This window comes from Nicotiana attenuata, chromosome 5, assembly GCF_001879085.1.
Source record: "Nicotiana attenuata strain UT chromosome 5, NIATTr2, whole genome shotgun sequence".
NCBI lineage: Eukaryota > Viridiplantae > Streptophyta > Magnoliopsida > Solanales > Solanaceae > Nicotiana > Nicotiana attenuata.
The window spans coordinates 54,248,744-54,269,706 of NC_031993.1; positions in this window are offsets into that span (position 1 = coordinate 54,248,744).

A 20,963-nucleotide genomic window follows, 5' to 3' on the forward strand; every position below is an offset into this window, starting at 1 on the left:
CAACTTCGAAAGGCTTAAGGGCCAAAAATATATAGTTCGAGACTCCGTTCTCACTCGACTCGGACTCAAGAGTCACGATATCTCGAGCTCACATGGAATTGATTTAAACTTAGCTCGAGGATTATTGTATCTATCGACAAAGACCTAAGGGTTTATTATATCCCGAGTCCAAACCAATTCTCGGACCAATCATTCAAGTTATACAATCGAAGTATTCCATAAATAAAGACAATATGAAATCCAGCACAAGTCAAAAATGAGATAAAAAGTTCCTCTTGTATTTCCAAAAGATGATTACAAAAGATACTTACACAAGGGATACTTGCACGAAAACAAAATAAGGAAACCTAAACCTACTTCAGGGTCACATCTTGGCAGCCGCATCTTCAGGAGCCGCATCTTCGAGAGCCTCACCCTCGGGGACTTCATCCTCGTCTCCTCCACTCTCGGAGCTGCTGGATGAATCATCCTCACCAGAAAGCAGAGCGGCAGCCTCTTCTTCCAAAATCTTCGCCCTTTCAATATCGGATGAGAGATCGAAGCCGCGAGCATGTACCTCCTCAAGGGTTACCCTTCGAGACTGCCGCCTAGTGTGGTCAAGTGCACTTGATAACTTAACCTCAGCCGCAGAAGAGGTCTCCTTTGCCCGAGCATTAGCCGCTTTAGCCTCGTCTCGATATGAGGATATAATTGCCTCAGCATCAGATTTGGCCTTGGCCAGCTCAGCAACGGACTCAGCTTTAAGCTCCTCAATTTTGCGGCCTCGAGCCAGGCTCTCCTCCTTCACACTTTGAAGCTGACGTTCGAGTGAAGCCAGCTGCTCCCAAAGAGTTTCTTTCTCGGAGGCAAGAATGTCCATGCCTTTCCTCCACCCCAGGGTCTCGGCCTCCTTCATCTTAAGCTCATCACGAAGCTGCTCCACCAGCTCCCCCTTTTGTTGAAACTGCAAAGCAAAAGCGTTAGAGGACCGATCGGCCAAGTCCATGACAAAACTTTAGAGGGAATATTACCTCTTTGGTAATATCGGTTTGTTGTTGGCAGGCCTTTGCCAATTCGGCTCGAAGATCACTGATTTCCTTCTATTTCTTGACATAGAGGGTTTTAAGACTGTCCATCTCTTCCGAGATCTTCTTAAGCTCAGCCTCACATCGAGCAAGATCAGCTTGAGACTTGGAAAATGCCCTTTTATGGAGCACCACAGCCTTCATAAAAAGGGGGAAAGTTAGACTCGGGACAGCAAGAACAAAGCGCAGACGTAATTTTAAAAGACAGAAAACTCACTTGTTTGAAGAGTCGACGAGCCTCATCAAAGATGAAAGAAGCATCTGGGTCGGGGCCATCTTTAATCCTTGCGAGGCATTCTCGAAAGATGTCAAGCCCTTCGTGGCTCGCCCCTACTTTAGAAGATCTCATGTTCTAAGCATCTCGGATTTTCCCCTCGGAGAACTCGGGACCAGGCGGTGAGTCATCCACATTGATTACCCCAAGCGATCCACTCGGGGCATTCTCTTCTATTTGAAGGGGCTCGGGGTCGGGCCCCTCGGCCTCGCTCTCCAAATGGCCTCCTAGGCGAGGTGCCTTTTTTCTGCCCGATGGCTCGGGGACTTTGTTTGAACTCCCCTCGGAGATCTCTTCGGCTCTAGAATGAACCACATCAACCATCACCGGTTCGATAGATTTCGAAGCACCGGTGTTTCCTCTTTTACGAGCTACCAACATGCAGTCATCATCTTCTTCTTACTCCTGATCCTGAAGGCGTTGGGCCATTTCCGGAGATAAGGCCACCGTATCGGCCTTGGATTTTCGAGCCGCGCTTTTCTTGGGCTTCGAGGGATTCGCAAGTGACTCCCTTTTTCTTTTCTTTTCTTTAGAAGGCTTCGGGATCTCTTCTTCACCAGCCGGGGCCGGCCGCATAGCAATGGCGTCTTCGAGACCTGCACAAAAATAAAGTAAGTATTCCACTAAAGAAGTAAAAGTAAACAAACAAGAGAACTCACCATGATTTTTAGCCTCCCATCGGCCCTTGGCCAAATCTCGCCAGCAACGCTCTGAATACGAGGAAGTGGAAGCCAGCTTTCGGACCCAGCCTTCAAGGTCCGGGGCTGCACTAGGAAACCAAGCAGTAGCTGCGCCATCGAAAAGGGGTTAGACCAAGGGAAAAGTTAAAGCCGAGAAAAAGAAAATAAAGCAGGGTATAAAGTTACGATGTACTTACGTTTCATGTTCCACTCCTCGGGGAACAACATCCAATCAGCAGGAATCAAGTCGGAGGTCCTGACTCGGACAAACCGGCGCATCCACCCTCGGTCTTTGTCCTCATCGATACTGGAGAAGAGAGATTTCAAGGATCGGCGTTGCAATTTTATCAAGCCACCTCGGTAAAGTCGAGGACTGTACAGCCTGATCAGATGGTCGAGGGTGAAAGGCATCCCTTCGACCTGACTCGAAAAGAATCTGATCAAATGAACGATTTGCCAGAATGAAGGGTAGATCTGGCCAAGCGTCACTTGGTGTCATCGGAAAAAGTCAAGAATGACTGGATCTATGGGACCCTGAGCTGGAATTGCGGGGCCCAGCGTGAATGGATAGGTATACACGCTTAAGTACCCCGCTTTATATGTAGTAATGTCCTCCTCGGGGGAAGGGAGTCCTTCTTTACTTGCTCGATCTCGTCCTCGGTTATAAAATAGACATATCGGGACATGGGCTCGCATCGGCCTGGTGTCGATACAGGTTTCTCGATCTTGAAATCGGATGTTATTTCACACAGCGGAGGAATACACTCCTCAATACGAGGAAGCACTACCGCTTTACTCTTGGTTGGTTGAGAAGATGAAGAAGCTTTTTCTTTTTGGGGATCCGATTTAGATGTCTTTGCCATTGTAATACAGAAATTCAACAAAATAGAGAAGGTTGGTGATGATGTAAGAGCAAGTAAAAGAGAAGGGAGAATTTAGGGAAGTTGAAAGAGCTAATGAGACTTTGAGGACAATATGAGAATAAAGTTTGTAAGATTGTGAAGTTGATCTATTTATAGAGGTCATTTAAGTGTATTGAGGAAGCCAAAAAGCCGACCGTCAGTCGCCTCCAATTAATGACTTTGGGAACCGCACGAAAAGCAACCTTCAGTAACTTCAGCCGCTGACATCACGAGATTGGCATCAAGATCAAGGCGTCGAAGATCAATTCGTTTCTTATCGACCTACTCTAAGAAACGCGGGGACTATTTGTATACGGTCAAAATCAGAGGCCTTCTATTTATAGGCTCGAAGGTCCATCCTGGGCCCAAGTCCGGGCAAGGTCGAGTTCGAGCCCGGTGAACCAGATTCGAGTTCGAAGACAGAGCACAACATCTGCCAGGGTCGAGTATGCTCGACCCCGGAATAGTACCGTTATAGACTTGTAATAGAATGGGCTAGATTCCTTCCACGTCCCCAAGATCATGACGCAAATCCCAGAATATGATTGTACGATTCTGTATTAGGCGGTTAGACAGTTGTATCAGGAATATTCCCTACTGTAAATAGAAATATTCCATATTTAGGATTCTCCTATTATATAAAGGGGACCCCAATCATTTGTAACAACACATAATCACCGAGAAAAGAATATACTCTCTGCTTTTTGTCTATTGTTCATCAGCATTGTCCTTTAGCTCTACTGTTCTTACTTTACTTTTCTTGCTTAATCGTTCTTGTTGTTCTAAGCCCACCTCGAGGTCACTAAGCTTGAAGTCACCGCTGTCAAGCAACATTGATTTGATTCACTTGTCTCTTTCATTTCTATTTCATATTTTTTGATTATTAATTGGTATTGAATTTAATCACATATCTTTAAAACCACAAATCAAATTTAATTGTTACTCATATTTTCGAGGTAAACAAATTTCTACTCAAAATTCAAAGTTTCTTTTATCCACTTTAGTTCCAAAACACTCGTCTCAATCCAAAATCATAACATATATAACAGGAAACACATAATGAGTATAAATTCTTCATATTTTAGTTCAACTACAATTAAAGTGTAGCAAATAATAGGTAAAGTAAAACAAAAAATCTATGTCTTTAGCCTACTATCAACTGACACATTTAGGTAACGACATTTATTAAAAAGTTATCTCCTTTATGGAGAGATTTTAAGAATTACTTGAAACGTAAGAGCAAGGATATGACGGTTGAAGGTCATATTGTTCGTGTAAGGATCGAAATGGACAACTAGATTGCTGGGAAAAAAAAGGGTCGTGAAAACTCAATAATAATGAGAGAAAATACTATTGAAGAGGCACCACCAAATAATAAAAAGAGAAGGAGTCTTCTGGACCAAAGAAATACCCGTTTAAGAAGAAGTTCAAAGGCAATTGTAAAAAAGTTGAACATAAGGTTGCGGACTGCCTTCTCCAAAGAAGAACAAGAAAAAGGTTCAAATGAATATGGTTGAAAAGAACAAGGAGATGAAGAACTTGTGAGCTATGTTTTCTGAATGCAACTTGGTAGGAAATTCCAAGGAATGGTGGATTGATCCATGAGCCATCCACAATATTTGTGCTAACAAAGGATTATTTGATTCTAATGCCCTTATAGGATCCAACAAGTCTATATTCATGGGGAACTACACAACTGCTAAAACTGATGGAGTTGACAAGATACTTTGAAGATGATTTCGGGAAAAGTATAACTCCAAACAATATTCTTCATGTTCCTGAAGTACGTAAGAACTTAGTTGCTACCATATTTCTCGTTAACAACGGGTTTAAGTGTGTGTTTGTTTCTAATAAGGTTATAATAAGTAAGAATGATGTGTATGTAGGAAAATATTACCTAACCGAGAACTTTTTTAAGCTGAATGTAATAGCCATTGAAATGAATAAAGTTCAAGCTTATAATTTCTTACTTGAGACAAATAATTCATGGCATGCATGTTTAGGTCACGCCAACTTCAATATCATGCATAAAATAATTAACTTGGAACTATTGTCTAAGTTTAAAAGTAATAAATTAAAATGCCAAATATATGTGAAATCAAAGTATGTTAAATATCCTTATAAGTCAGTTAAAAGGAATTCAAATCCTTTAGACTTAATTCACACAAATATTTATTACATGAAGTCAATACCATCTCGCGGTGGAAAGAAATATCCAGATATTGTTATATTACTTACTTTATAGTAAGGATGAAACAATTGATATATTTAAGCAATACAAAAATAAAGTTAAAATGCAAGTAAACAAAAAGTTCAAAATAATAAAAAGTGATAGAGGTAGCGAAAATAAATCTATTTTTGAAGAAATATGTTTGAAATCTGCCTCTTACTGGCCATAATCTAATAAAATTATAGGAAAAGATTAAAAAGTTAAAAGAGGCAATGAATGCCTTGTTGGTATATTGTGGTTTATCCCAAATCTTGTGGGGAAAAAGTATTCTTATAGTTAACCTAATACTCAACCAAATTTCACATAGCAAAACACAATCAATTCCATATGACAGATGAAAAGAAAGAAAGGTGTGACGACCCAAAGGGTCATCACCAGATTTCTCTCTTTTTTCGTGCTTCCGAGGCCTTGAAAACCTCACCTTTAGTTGTCTCGATTTACGTGGGCGGTCCCGGCGCGTAGCCGGAAAGACTATATGTTAAATTCTGTGAAAAATTTCAAAATGTGGCTTTAAAATGATTTAAAGTTGACTTCGGTCAATATTTTTGGTAAACGGATCCGGACCGGTGATTTGACGGTCCAGGAGGGTCCGTAAAAAAATATGGGACTCGGGCATGTGTCCGGAGTCGAAATCCGAGGTCTAGAAACCGAGTAAAAGAATTTTTCTAGGAAATTATTTTTCTGAAATTATTAAGGAAAGTGGAAATGAAAAATTGATTAAAAGACTATGGTATCGGGCTCGTATTTTGGTTCCGACGCCCGGTACAAGTCTTAAATATGTGTTAAGCGCTTTCTGTAAAGTTTGGTCGAAATCGGACGTCATTTGACGTGTTTCGGACCTAAATATCTAAAGTTGGAAGTTTAGGAAGTTATAATGAAAAATGATGAATTTGGGGCTTGATTCAATGATTTTGATGTTATTGTGGCGGCTTGATCGCTCGAGTAAGTTCGTAGGATGTTGTTGAGTTAGTGTGTGTGATTGGTTAGGAGCCCCGAATGCTCGGGAGTGTTTTCGGAGGTGTTCGGGGTGTTTTTAAACTTAGAAAGACTTCAGATTTTTCTGCAATTTTTACACAGAAAGACCCTTCTTCGCGTTCGCAGTGTTGCCTTCGCGTTCGCATAGCCTTGCTCTCTCCCTCCTTCGCGTTCGCGTTCTGGTCATCGCGATCGCGAAGCTCTGCTGCTTCCTTCAACGCGTTCGCGTTTCTCCTATCGCGTTCGCGTAGGCCCAGACCCCAGCCCCCAGAAAAATTTCTCTACGCGTTTGCAACCCCACTATCGCGAACGCGATGCTTCCAGTCCACCCGTCTTCGCGAACGCGACCCCTTGGTCGTGAACGCATAGAACAAAATCGCCCAGCTATAATTTTAAAATTTCAGAATCAGAACCTACGGGATTTATCCAATTTTCTCACGAGCTCTCTTCTCTCCCAAGCTTTAGGAAGCCATTAAAGCCCCCACTCTTCAAGACCACTTGGGTAAGTAATTCCCCACTCATTTCCTTTACTTTTCCTTCATTAATTAGCAAGTTTCTAAGCCTAAATCATGAAATCAAAGTAGAAATTAGGGGTTTTGGGTAGAGTTAGGGTTTTGAGAATTTTGGGTGATTCAACCTCAATTTGGGGTCGAATCTTAAAACAAATTATATGTTTGGACTCGTGGGGTTATGGTGACTAGGTTTTGGTCCGAGCCTTGTGTTTGGACCATGTGGGCCCGGTGTCGAATTTTGGTATTTTTGGAAGAATGCTAGGAAATTCATATCTAGGCTATGGGATGTTGCCATTGAGTCTTTATTGATACTATTGAATTAATTATGCCTAGATATCATTGTTTCGGAGTCGGATTGTAGAGGAAAGGCGATATTTGAGGATTGATTGCTATTCTTTGGACCGAGGTAAGTGTTTGATCTAACTTTGGCTTGAGGGAATAGGATTAGAGTGTTATTATTTGCTAATTGCTAAATGAATCGAGTACGGTGTATAGGCATGGTGACGAGTATCTATACACCGGTGTCTAGCATGACCGTGGGTCCTTGTATGTACTTATCCTGATATTGTTATGACTCTTCCATGTTAATTGATGAATTCTATGAAATGTGAAGAGTATGAGGACTAATTATGAATTGTAAATTCTTTGGAGCGTTGGCTCGAACGACAAAAAGACTATTGAGTAAGAAATGAAAGAAATAGAAAGTGATATGATTAATCCCTTGCCGGGATGGTTTGAGTATATTGACTATCTCCTTTGCTGAGATTTAGCTGTCAATTGTGTAATTCCCTTGCCGGGACATTTCTTATTATTTGTTTATCCCCTCGCTCCGTTTGTTTGTGATTACTGTTTGGGTGAGGAAGAGTGATAATGCACGAAGGGTCATTCCGTGCCATGCTTTGATTATATTTGCACGAAGGGTCATTCCGTGCCATGTTTTGATTATATTTGCACGAAGGGACATTCCGTGCTCTGATTTGATTATAATTGCACGAAGGATCATTCCGTGCCATGATATGAGAGTTACGTGAGGGAAAGCACGAAGGGTGATGCCGTGCACTTTATTTGATTGCTTTTGGTGAGAATGAGAGTAAAAACACGAAGGTTGATGCCGTGCAACTACTGATTTTCCTGCTCTCATTAATTATTGTTATTGCCCTGTTTCTTACGTAAATTGTTGACTTTATATCCGGACTGTACTCCCCCATAGTATGCTCCCCTCCCTCTTAACTGTTTAATTGCTTTGTTCTTTCCTTTTATTGCATATAGATATTGAACTGCACAGGTTGGTCTGGTAGTCCTGTCTAGCCTCGTCACTACTTCGCCGGGGTTAGGCAAGGCACTTACCAGCACATGGGGTCGGTTGTGTTGATGCTACACTTCTGCGCTCTTTTGCACAGATCACGGTACCGGAGCAGCTTTTGGACCACAACAATAGTATATCGATCGGGAGCTGACTTCAGTCCAGGGACTTACGTGGTAGCCTAGCCGGCGTTCGCAGGCCGAAGTCCCTTTCCATATCTTCAGTTTGTTTTCATTGTACCGAGACAGACATTATGTATTTTCTATTCAGACTTGTTTGTAGCACTCTTTAGTGGTTCGTGAGATAGCGACTCCAGTCTTGGGTAGAGAAATATTAAACTTTCGCATTTTGGATTTTCAGTTATTTATGTTTTAAAGACTTTCGCTCATAGTTAAATGACTCGTTAATATTGCTATTGTTGGGTTGTTATCGGAAAATGTTTTAAATGCTTGGCTTGCCTAGCTCCGACAATAGGCGCCATCACGACTCCCGATGGTGGGAAATTCGGGTCGTGACAAAAGGCCAACTTAAAATATTATAAATATGGGGTATTCGGTTAAAGTACAAGTTCTCTAACCCAAAAGGGTAAAATGGGACTAAAAACTGTTGATTGTGTTTTTATAAGATATACACCCAATAGTAAAGAATATCAATTTTTAGTTCACAAATTAAAAAATCCTGACACGTATAAATAAAGTAATAAGGTCAGACAATGCTAAAGTCTTTGAAAAATATATATCCACGTAAAAAGGAAGGTGAGTCGTCTAGCAAAATCTAAGCGACCTCAGGAAGAATCAAAGAAAAATATATCTAATGAGGAGAATCCAAAGTAATAAACGTCAACATCAACTTCCTTTGGACTAGTTTTTTTTTATATTATTATTGGAAAATGAGCCTCAAACTTTTAAAGAAGTTATGTCTTACTCGGAAGCACAATTTTAAAAAGAGGCAATTAATAGTGATATAGAAATCACATTTAATATTCATAACCTTGGGCAACAATTTGGGGATTAAATTTCTTAAGAATACAAAGTGAAGTCTATGGGCTCAGATCTTTTTTTTGCCTATGTTACGAAACTTAGCTCAAAGTAATAATATAAAACAAGAAAATAGATAAGAATGTAGGGAGCAAGAGAGAAGAGATTCTTATTTCTTCCATATATTCAAGTGTGTTACAAAATAACTTCTCATCCTCTATTTATAGTACTACATAGAGGTATACCAAAAGAATTCCATAAATATGCCATTAAGCATTTGAGATCATGGTGGAAGATCATGGGGGAGGTATGGAGTTACAACCATAACTCCATAAGTATTAGAGTAGTGGGAGTTATGGACATAATGGAGAAGAGTAGTGGGTATTACTCATTTGGTTGTTATGGACATCCACCATAATCATATTTTATAGCACTCCCCCTTGGATGTCCATAATAATGTGCCTCGTTAAAACCTTACTAAAAAACCCATGGGAAAAAATCTTAGTGAATGAAAAAGAGTACACATATCTTGTAATACGCATTATTTGCTGCCTCGTTAAAAACCTTGCTAGGAAAACCCAGTGGGATAAAACCTCAGCTAAGGAAAAAAGAGTGTGGCACGTATCTTACTCCTCTTGATGAAAATATCACTTTACTTTTCGGAAATGACGCATTCCAATCCCGTATACCAGCTTCTCAAATGCTGGGGTTGGTAATGATTCATTGAACAGATCCACCAAATTATCAATCAAATAAATTTGTTGAACGTCTATATCACCAATTTGTCGAAGATCATGTCTGAAAAGAACTTTGGTGAAATATGCTTTATTTTGTTGCCTTCAATATATCCTTCTTCCAATTGATATAAGCAAACAACATTATCTTCAGTATTATTGGAATCTTCTCTTCAAAGAAAAGTCACACGTCTGTTGTGTGTTGAGCCCCTTGCGTTATCAGTTGCTTATCTTGGCATGACTTGAATAAGTATCAACAATTAACTGCCTTGTAAAATGATAATATGGCAGTACTCTCACATGCAAATAGATTGTTTGAAGAACGAACTTCAGAAAAATGCCTGCATTTGCATAACCAACAAAATCTTGGCAATATTTGTTAGAGTAAATAAATCTACATCAAGTATTCCTTTTGAAATATAACACTAATTGTATTCCAATATCTCCACATAGGAATAAAACTATATCTCGCTAGCATATTGTTATACTCATGGTTCTAGCCAGATATGTTAGTGCACCAATTGCACTAGACACAAAAACAAATCATATACGCCATGATCGCTCTAATCTACATAAGGATTTGCCGAAGATTTATTTAATAAATTTCTTGAGAACCTTAATTTGCTTCAAAACAATTTAAGTTATTCAAGGATTTTCATTATATGCATATCAAATGTATTGTCAGACCAAAATCTAAAATGACTCCATTCCCCGCAGGAGAACATGTCTCCATATAACTAATACCAGGATATTTACGAAAATTTTGTGCCACAAGTCGTCTTTATGTCTATAGACTTGATTTTTCATTTCACTTTCAGGTGTGGGGACTATCCGTCCAACTTCACATTTTTCGGGTGAAGTCAATTTCATTGCGTATTTTTCATTTGGCCAATTATTTATCTGTCCGAATTCCATGACAGATTTGAGCTCAAGATCCTCGTCAATATTAATAAAATTGACCGCTATGTTATATCAACAATATCGTCGACGATCATTTTATATAGGTTCCATCATCGATCAATAAAGACATAACTTATCGAGATCTCAATAGTTTCAGGTACCTGAGCCTCTCCCATAAGGTCTTATAAAGTGTTATGTCACGGTGCTCTTATAAAGCACTTGCCTCCTTATTATGACCATCTTAATAATTTGCTCCTCTCCTTATTCAAGGAATTTTATCTTTGGAACCGATTAGTCTATTACGCTTGATGCATGCCATAGACTCTGTCTGTCACGACCCAATTTTACCTCAGGTCGTGATGGCGCCCAACACCGTTGTCAGGCAAGCCGACACGGAAGTTTTTAGTAAATTCTTATTTTTACTTACCCAAAAGAAAACAGTTACAACATTTGTCTTAATTTACGCAATTTAAAGAAATAAAACATATGATAATAAGCAGTATTCAGTAGCAATTATACAACCCCAAAAGAACTGTCTACTAAGTGTGTGCCAAGACCTAGTGTCACAAGTTATGGGCAACTAGTAGAATATACAAAATAATAGATCTATCCTACTGTCTGAAACAGAATAAACAGCCAAAAATAAGAGAAACTCCATCAACTGCTGATCGGCACAGGAAGAGAAAGCGGCTCACCGTGGAAGTCTCGGACTAAAGTCAGTGATGCGCACCGGTCTGATAGCCAGATGTACCTACCTCAGAGCCTGTACAATTAAGTACAAAAGCATAGTATGAGCACATAAACAATGTGTACCCAGTAAGTATCCCGTCTAATCTCGAAGAGGTAGAGACGAGAGGTCGACTTGACACTTACTAGGGTCATTTAATATAATGCTTGTTTTACTTATGCATAAATATCACAATTTATATATAGCAATTTATGGCATGAAACGACAAGTCATGAATATAAATTCACATAGATATCATGCGCATGTCATGCCGAGGTCGTACGGCCCAGTCCAACATAAAAGAAATGTGCACTGCCAGAGGGTCGAATGACGCGAACCATAGATGCATCTATTCTACCGAGGCGATCAGCCCGATCCACAATATAAATCATCATCAAGGGTACATAAGGCACAATCATAGTCAAATAAGTTCACACGAGTTATCAAATGAGTACATGTGTTCTTATACTTGTTCCAATTTCTAACAAGTCCTAGTGGATCTCATTAACATGAAAGGATATCAACATATACAAATATAGCATGATACGGGTCCTAAACTACCCGGACAATTAACATAATAGTAGCTACGCACGGACTCTCGTCACCTCGTACGTACGTAGCCCCCACAATTAGTAACATGATTTAATTAACTCACCTATGGGGACAATTCCCTCTTACAAGGTTAGAAAGGAGACTCACCTCGCTCCAAAGTGCACTTCCGATACCAAGAACAAGCCCGAACTCTCAATTTGGAGCCGAACGATCCAAAACTAGTTAAATGAGGTAAGAACTAATCAATACAAGCTCACAAGATCACATTCCAACTATTAACACAATTTTCCAACCTTAAACACGAGTTTCCCAAAATCCGACCCTGGGCCCACGTGCCCGGATTCCAAAATTTTTTGAAGGAAGTTGGTCTCTGTAACCTAAGGATCATTAATATATAATTTCTACTTCATTTCATAGTCAATTTCATGGTAAAATCTAAGTTTTATTAAAACCCTAGGTCTAGCACTAATCCCTTGATTTTTCCAAATTTTTAGGTATTAATCTACCCAAAACTCGAGTATTAAACTTAGAAATATGGGGGATGGACTTACCGTACGATGCTATGTTGAAATCCCGTCTCAAGAGCTCCAAGATCGCTCAATACCCGTGTGCCAAATGGTCAAAAATGGCTGGAGCTCGTATTAAATGAAGTTCACTGCTTCAGCATCTTCCGCTTCTACGGTGAGGGAACGCATCTGCGGTCCCGCTTCTGCGAGGAATAGGATGCATCTGCGGAAATGGGCCAAGCGGGCTGGGACCGCTTCTGCGGTCTTGAGGCCGCATCTGCGCAGCCGCTTCTGCGGCTAGGAAGCTGCTTCTGCGGTTTTGGGCGTGGTCTGCCTTGGCCGCATCTGCGGTAGGACGACCGCTTCTGCGGTCTCGCACTTGCGGCTGACCAACCGCAGGTGCGGTTATGACAGAAACCAGATGCTTCAGCCCTTTTTAACTTTTCCAACTTCACTCGAGCCTCGTCCGATTGATGCTCGGGGCTATCGGGCCCCGTCCGAACATACCGACAAGTCTGGAATCATGAAACAGACCTACTTGAACCTTCGGAACACCCGAAACAACGCTAAATCTAAAAATCACCCCCTAAAACCAATTGAATCAAACTTATGAACTTCAAGTTGTTAATTCTCTTCTAACAAGCCGAAACGCACTTAAACTACTCGGATTGACACCAAATTTTGCGGGCAAGTCCTAACTGATATATTGGACCTGTACTGGGCTTCGAAACCAACATACGAGCCAGATACTAAGGTGATCACTCATTATTTAGTTTCTTTAAATCCTTAGAATTTCCAGTTTAACAATTTTGAACAAAAATTCATTACTCGGGCTAGGGACCTCGGAATTCGATTCCGGGCATACGCCCAGGTCCCATATTTTCCTACGGACCCTCCGAGACCGTCAAATCACGAGTTCGGGTCCGTTTACTAAAAATGTTGACCGAAGTCAAACTTACCTTTTTAAGAAAATCTTAAAGAATCAAGTGAGCCTATTTCAATCCAAACTCTTCTAAAACCCGAACTAACCATCCCCACAGGTCATAAGTCAGATAAAGCAAGCGCGGAAAGTTTTATTTTGGGGAACGGGGTTCTAAAAATCAAAACGACCGGTCGGGTCGTTACACTGTCTATCATGAACTTTATTCCATTTGGAGCATTAGCAGCTGAAATATGACATTTAGCTTTGGGTCGGCAAATGCACTTGGCATTATTTTGCAAATGAATTATCACTTGAACTTCAAGTTCACATTTTCTTGTACGAGGATCTAGGTGTACTCATAATAGTTCATTCCATGTATTACTTTTTCAGCTGCCCATATTCTCCCCCTAATGTTGGGATAGCCGACACATATCCCCAACCTTCTTTGAGGACCCATCTTTGTGCATTATGGTGGAAAAATTAAATCGTATAGCACATCCATATCTATAGATGGAAATTATTTGGTTCCTGACCCTGAACCAATTGTGATAGGGAGAATTTATCATAACTTGTTGGCTAGATGCGTACAAGTGCTGTTGTATATTAAATAATATACTTCATACAAAATTTCTATTTGGAGTTTTGTTCTCATAACCAATGGTTTAGATATAATTGAAGGCATACAATTTCTACTAAACCAACTTGGATTTAAACCAGCATTATCATCACAATTTACATTCTGGAATTGAGGCTCTAATAATTTGAGCAAGCAACCTTACAAAAGCCAAATTGCAAGTTGATAACCAACGCGCATGTGACATACAATATGCATCTTTTAAAATCATATAATAGTAAACGATCCACATGGCAGGTGATTGGGCCCATATATATCACCTTTTATTCAGTCCAGAAATCAAGGAATTCAATCCCAACCTTAGCTGGTATATCATGAGAATAAGCAGCACAAGAGAATTCTTTAAGAATCTTATATTTCTTCAATATATGCCAATGTGAATTCTCAATCAATTTTCACATCATAAATGAACCGGGATGGCCAACCGGTCATGCCAACTGATATTTATTTCAGTAAACATCTAATTTACTATGGCATGCGATTCCATCATCATGCTTATATTTGTGTAGTACAAATAGAAGAAAAATCGGGTAACCTTTTATATTTACCTAGTGTGATTATAGTAATATAAAGTTATTAAATCTTCCTTTCATTTATAGTCTCTAGTGCCAACCACTTTGGCTAATATATTTGAAACTCAAAATTTTTCTTTTGAGACTTACTACAATATCAATGTCATGAACAATTTCATTTATCTGGATAGTAACCAATTAGTTCTTCCGGAGCTCTTTGTTAATTCTGTACTACATGATCTTTTGTTACACCATCCATGTGGTGAATATCTCCTTCACGGAAAAATTATATCATAATAATTATCATGGTCAAAATCACATAAGCAAAATCAATTCTTGCTTTACTTTTGCCTTTAGTAACTTTTTATAAGGCATGACAATTTTGGCGTACCACATGTACACGACCAACGACATATTCATGTAACCATATTGTAATTTTTATTATCTTTATTTCTCTCAAACCTCCCTTAGAGGTGAGTTGTGGTATTTATCCAACCATACATAAACATATTATTATGCATAATCTTCATCCCATATATATTGTCACATTCACTTTCAGGAATGATTTACAATGCTTATCACAAGTCATATTCTTTTAGAAAAATGGGCTACAATCGTCTGAACGTGCCTTATATTTACAGAACAAATTGATACACATTTCCTTCACCTTTGAAGGATTATTTTGAGAATCCTTATTGTTCTCCTTTTATACAATTACCATGATGACTATTATTATTTTGATCTTTGGCACGGCCATGTTCATCGGTCAACCACTTGTCTTATTTAGACTTATTATGCACCGTTATCACATTCAATTCAAGAATGGAGCAAATCAAATGGGACAAGCTTCATACTTTTACATAAAAAAAATTATTATTTTTCTTTAGTCACCATTTAGTCATCTTTATGGTGCATTGGGACTCAAACCCAATGCCTTACCCATATAAAGGCATGTTAGGTCATAATGCGTTGGAACTCGAATCCAACGTCTTTTCATCAACATAGTGCGTTGGGACTTGAACCCACCGTCTTACCCTCAATCAATGGCATCATTACATCCAGTCATCATAAGACTTTAAAATATTGCCACTTCTAAAGGTTACAAGTGAAAACTCGTCTAGTGATAAATAAAATTTAATAGTATTTTTATCACCTTATCACATATTTACTTTTATGCAAAAATGAACTATATTATCAAAAGATCTAGAAAGTCAATTGTCGGGTAGTCATACAATCACTTATCTCAATCTGGATATTAAAGCACATCACATATTGTTGCTCCTCAAAGTTATTGTTTTTAAATATGATTATTGAAGAAGTAGTCAACTTAGATTGATGATATGTGCATCTAATTAGTTAGTATGGACCATGATATAACTATTATCATCTTTCTTGTGTCTAAAGCAAAATATTAATTAGCGTAATATATATTTCCGCTGCCAAAATAGAAGTAAGTCACTTTTCCAAATTGACCACATAAAAGAATTATGAGTGCACCTAAAGAATATAAATTTTATAATATCATAAAAACAATACCTAACATCATCTGTACTATTACCTGTCGATTACTTTGGTGGCTTAGGAAGCAATTGAGCAAAGTGGCGGCAGAAATGTGTTAGATGTAATTCAACACAACTACTTTATTATAAGCAATGCCCCATCTCGGCATTATAGCCTAACTTACCAACGACATGAAATGTCAACTTATCACTTGCCAAAGCAGCAAAAACAATGGTAGCTCCCATGGAAGGCTTTCATTTCTTATAGAAAATATAAGAAGAATATAGCAATTCGTGCTGATAACGTGTTACGAAACTTAGCTCAAAGTAATAATATAAAACAAGAAAATAGACAAGGATGTAGGGAGAAAGAGAGAAGAGATTCTTATTTCTTCCATATATTCAAGTGTGTTACAAAATGACTTCTCATCCTCTATTTATAGTACTACATAGAGGTATACCAAAAGAATTCCATAAATATGCCATTAAGAATTTGAGATCATGGTTGAAGATCGATGGGGGGGGGGGGGGGGGTTATGGGAGTTACAACCATAACTCCATAAGTATTAGAGTAGTGGGAGTTATGGAGATAATGGAGAAGAGTAGTGGGTATTACTCATTTGGTGGTTATGGACATCCACTATAATCATATTTTATAACAGCCTGTTCTTTTTTACTAACTTTTTTGTTTATGAACACAGTTTAATAACCATACTTGGGAATCGACTGATCTTCCTCCAGAGACCAAACTTTTAGGTTCCAAATGGATTTTGAAAATGCATAAAAAATGATTGTACTATTGACAAACATAAGACAAGACTTGTCAAAGGTCTCAGATAACGAGAAGATCTTTATTATTCTGACTCATGCTTACCGGTAACGAGGATTGCATCTATTCAAATGTTAATAGTATTGGCCACCGTATATGATTTTGAAGTCTATCAATGGATGTGAAAATAGCCTTCTTCAATGGGAATTTAGGGAAGAAATCTACATGAAATAACCCGAAGTATTTGTGATTCCCAGAAAAGCAAAGAAGGTTTGTCGACTTATTAAATCTCTTTATAGACTAAAACAAGCACTCAGACAATGGCATACGAAATTTAACCATACAAATTATTAAATAATTTCAAGATTAATGAATATGACAAATATATGTACATTCAAAATAGTCCAAATCAAGTGATCATTATTTGCTTATATGTTGATAATATGTTGATAATGACTAATGAAATTGCTAATATAAATGCTACTAAGCACAAGCTTACTATAAGTTTGATATTAAAAACTTAGGAGTTGCCGATTTATTTTTGGGAATCAAGATCTATAACTCTTCAAGGACTAGCATTGTCTCAATCTCACTACATCAAAATGATACTTGAAAAATTCAAATATCTGGACTTCAAAAATGTAAAAACTCCAATTGATTTAAACATTACTCTTGTAAAGAATAAAGGTCAAAACAAGTCTCAATTAAATTATGCTCGAGTATTGAGAAGTTTGATATACACCATGAATTGTACACGACCAAATATAGCTTGTGTGATAAGTAAACTGAGATAATATGCAAGTAATCCCGACTAAACTTATTGGATGACAATAAAACTAGTTTTGGCGTATTTGAAACACACGCAAAACTTTCTTTGAACTACAATAAGTATCACACGATTATTGAGGGGCAGAGGTGGATCCAGGATTTGAATGTTTCGGAGTCATACTACTTTGAACGTAGACGTGTTGCTATTTACACGGTCCAAACAGATATGGGTTTTGATTTGGGTTATTAATCTTTTCGATTTATATAGACCCAAAAGATCGAACCAAAAAATATAATAATTATGACAACTTTGCGCAAAGTATAAAACTTCCAATAGTATTACTAATATTCATTTTGATTCACAAAACTAGAACACCTTCTCATAAAATAGAAGTTCAATCCAATTCAAAACTAAATCGAATTCAGTAAGGGAATCACACCCCTTTTATCAATGCACAATCCCAATTTTCACTCGTTAAAAGAAAAATATAGCAAGATTCTCAATTCTTAACAATTAAATCTTAAAAAATTAGATCAACCATTAGTGTTTGTACCTGAGAAAAGAAAGTTTTTCAAATGAAACAATATTGCTAGTAGACAACAGATGAAGCTTAGAAGTAAGGTAGTTTGAGATAGGGGCAATCAATTAAATCATTTAGATTTTTGACCACCAAAATTGTAGTTCTAAATTTTTTTTTACTTTCTTAGTGCAGCTAGAAACTGTTCTTAATTCTAAGTACCAACATAATAGTAGTATTTTACTTCAGAAATCACAATAGATACTAGTCACTAGAGTAAGTCAAATTAAAATCGATGACCTGCAGGCAAAATGGTGTGTAGTATCATTCCATCAAAATCTCTTGACCCTCAAAGTTAATGATAGTAAATTATCTTTATTGAGCAATAGAGCAAGGCATATCAAGCCGATGAAGGAAGCAGCGTTGTCAACGACTGACAATGGCGACTGTTGAGGGGATGGGAGACGATGGTTGAGGCCTGAAGTTTTTTATTTGGAGTTCTGATGGAAAAGAAAAGGTATTTTAACTTTGTGTGAAATAAAAAAGAAATACTCTCTAAGTACAAGAGACAAAAAAGTCAAAAGTCAAGTAATAAAGTCAATAAAATTAAAGAAACACAAATAAAAGAGAACAAAAACTGCTGGTATATAAATTTGTGTATAATGATAAAATGACAGAAATATTGAATACATGATGCAGCAAATCAAAAAGCTGCTGGTACGAAATGTCGATCCCTCGCTACCAAGGCCTAATTCTTTGCCCCTTGCCACTGGTACCTTGATATTGTTTGTTAGTTGTTACTCCGATTGGCAAGTGAAAAATTTATAGGATTTTGTACATGTATTTACATATACATTTAACGTTTCGATGGAAAATTTGATAGGCTTGACCCCTAGATACTGATGTGGCGAAGAGCTTGAATATACTCTCTTTTAGGAGTGTGGGGGGTGGGGAGTGGGGGGAAGAAAAATAAAAAAATCAACTTCCAAATGGTAATTGCCGCATAATCAAATATAATGATTATTTTATTCCCATTGTATTTCTCGTTGTTTCTTCTTAATATACATTGCATATTTTTTCCCAATTATATTTTTTTAGATATAATGAATATATGTTTCAACTATGTATTTTCTATCTCTTTTTTTCGGTACAAATCTATAAAATTTAGTTGAAACTCCATTTATTTTAGCCAAGTAAAATGATATAGCCAAAGTAATAAAGTTCAAATGCTGTATTTTCTACAAAATAAAATATTGTATATTTTTATTTTTATTCTTATATGATGACTATTAATTTAAATTATGCATTTTTCTTTTTTTCGAGTCAAATTCGCAAATATTTGGTTGGAATTTTACTATTTTTAGCTAAAATATTTAATATGGAGTACCAACAACGTATTTTATTTTTATTTTTTTAGGTGCAATAATAATGTGTTCTAACTGTATATTCCTTTTTTTACCAAATATGTAAAAGTAATTTGATTAAAAATATTATTGTCTTCTATCAAAAAAAATTATAATCAAAATAACGTTGTTTCAAAAAAAATTCTTTAGATTTTGGCACGAAAAACATAATTTAAATAGTTGGTGGACATAGAAAGATAAAAATATATATTTTATTGTAAAAGATGCTACTTGGAAAAATCCATGTGACGATGCGTGTGTCACACTCCCATGGATTGTCAGCGTCCAGGGGGAGTCGAGGCTATGAAATTGCCCAGTTCAGTTGGGGTATAAAAGAGCACCTAAAGTTTAAGAGGGAACTAAATAAAAATTGTCAAGTTCAGGGGGGTCCCGAACTATTCTGCCTTTTTACCGTTAGTGGAAGAGTAATGTCTTGGAAGTCGTCCAAGCAGATATACATCGCCTGTTTTACAATAGATTCTGAGTTCATATCTTTAGATAAAGGTATTGAAGAAGCTGAATAGCTCCGAAATTTCTTAGAAGGCATTTCATTTTGGACCAGATAGTTGGCATCTATATGCATATATTACGAGAGTCAAGTGTCAATAAGAAGGGCTGGGACCGTTATGTATAACGAAAAATCTTGCCACATATGAAGAAGACATAAAGTCGTTAGATAACTACTCTCTAATGAAATTATCACAACTGACAATGTAAAGTCAAAAGAAAATTTATCGCATCCACTTACAAAAAGCCTAACTAAAAAGGTTGTTGAGATATTATCAAGGGGAATGGGACTATGGACGAGAAGAAGTCATCATGGCGGTGACTCTACCTAGAAGACTGCAGATTCCAAGATCTAGACTCAATTTGGTTTAGAAAAAAAGTTATGATTGACGGTTTAATATTGTTAAATAAGATTTTGCTTCATTCATGTGATGAGACAATGTTCGGTGATGATGATAAGGCATAAGGTTTTTTTAATAATTTTGAAGTTTGATTTGAGATTATCAAATAGTGTATCTACGAGATTACACGTTTAGGAATGACCTATATTATTGAAAAGTGTTAGCCGCTTCAAGGAAAATTTCATAATGCAATTCTCTACGCACTTATGAAACTAGGCAGTGTTCATGGCTGAAACGAATACAACAATGAGAACGTGTTATTTATGTTGTTTAGGTATACATCAAAGCTCAACAGTTCAAAGATATTAAATCTACGACTGACCGAATATATTCGATATATATTCATTATGAAAGTTCAAAGGAAAACCTACTTATCTAGATGCAATTTGTCTTTACTTGCAAATCGCACATTTTTTCATGCATGTTTTCATCATATAGTCATTGCCCATTCGTGTGGGGGATTATTGAATTTTAAAGTGTGAATGGAAAAGTCACATTTTGGATTGTACCTCTTTATCTTAGTCTTTCATTGCCCTTAAATTCAAAGGCTTGGCCTCAATTTTAAAATACTGAAATTTCTAATCTTCTCTATATTGTTTTTCCAAAAAAAAAGTAAGTGTCAAGTGTAATATACTTCGTCATTTGAGTTTGTAAAAGTTCTGTAATTTAAAGTGCCGCTACAGAATATATATAT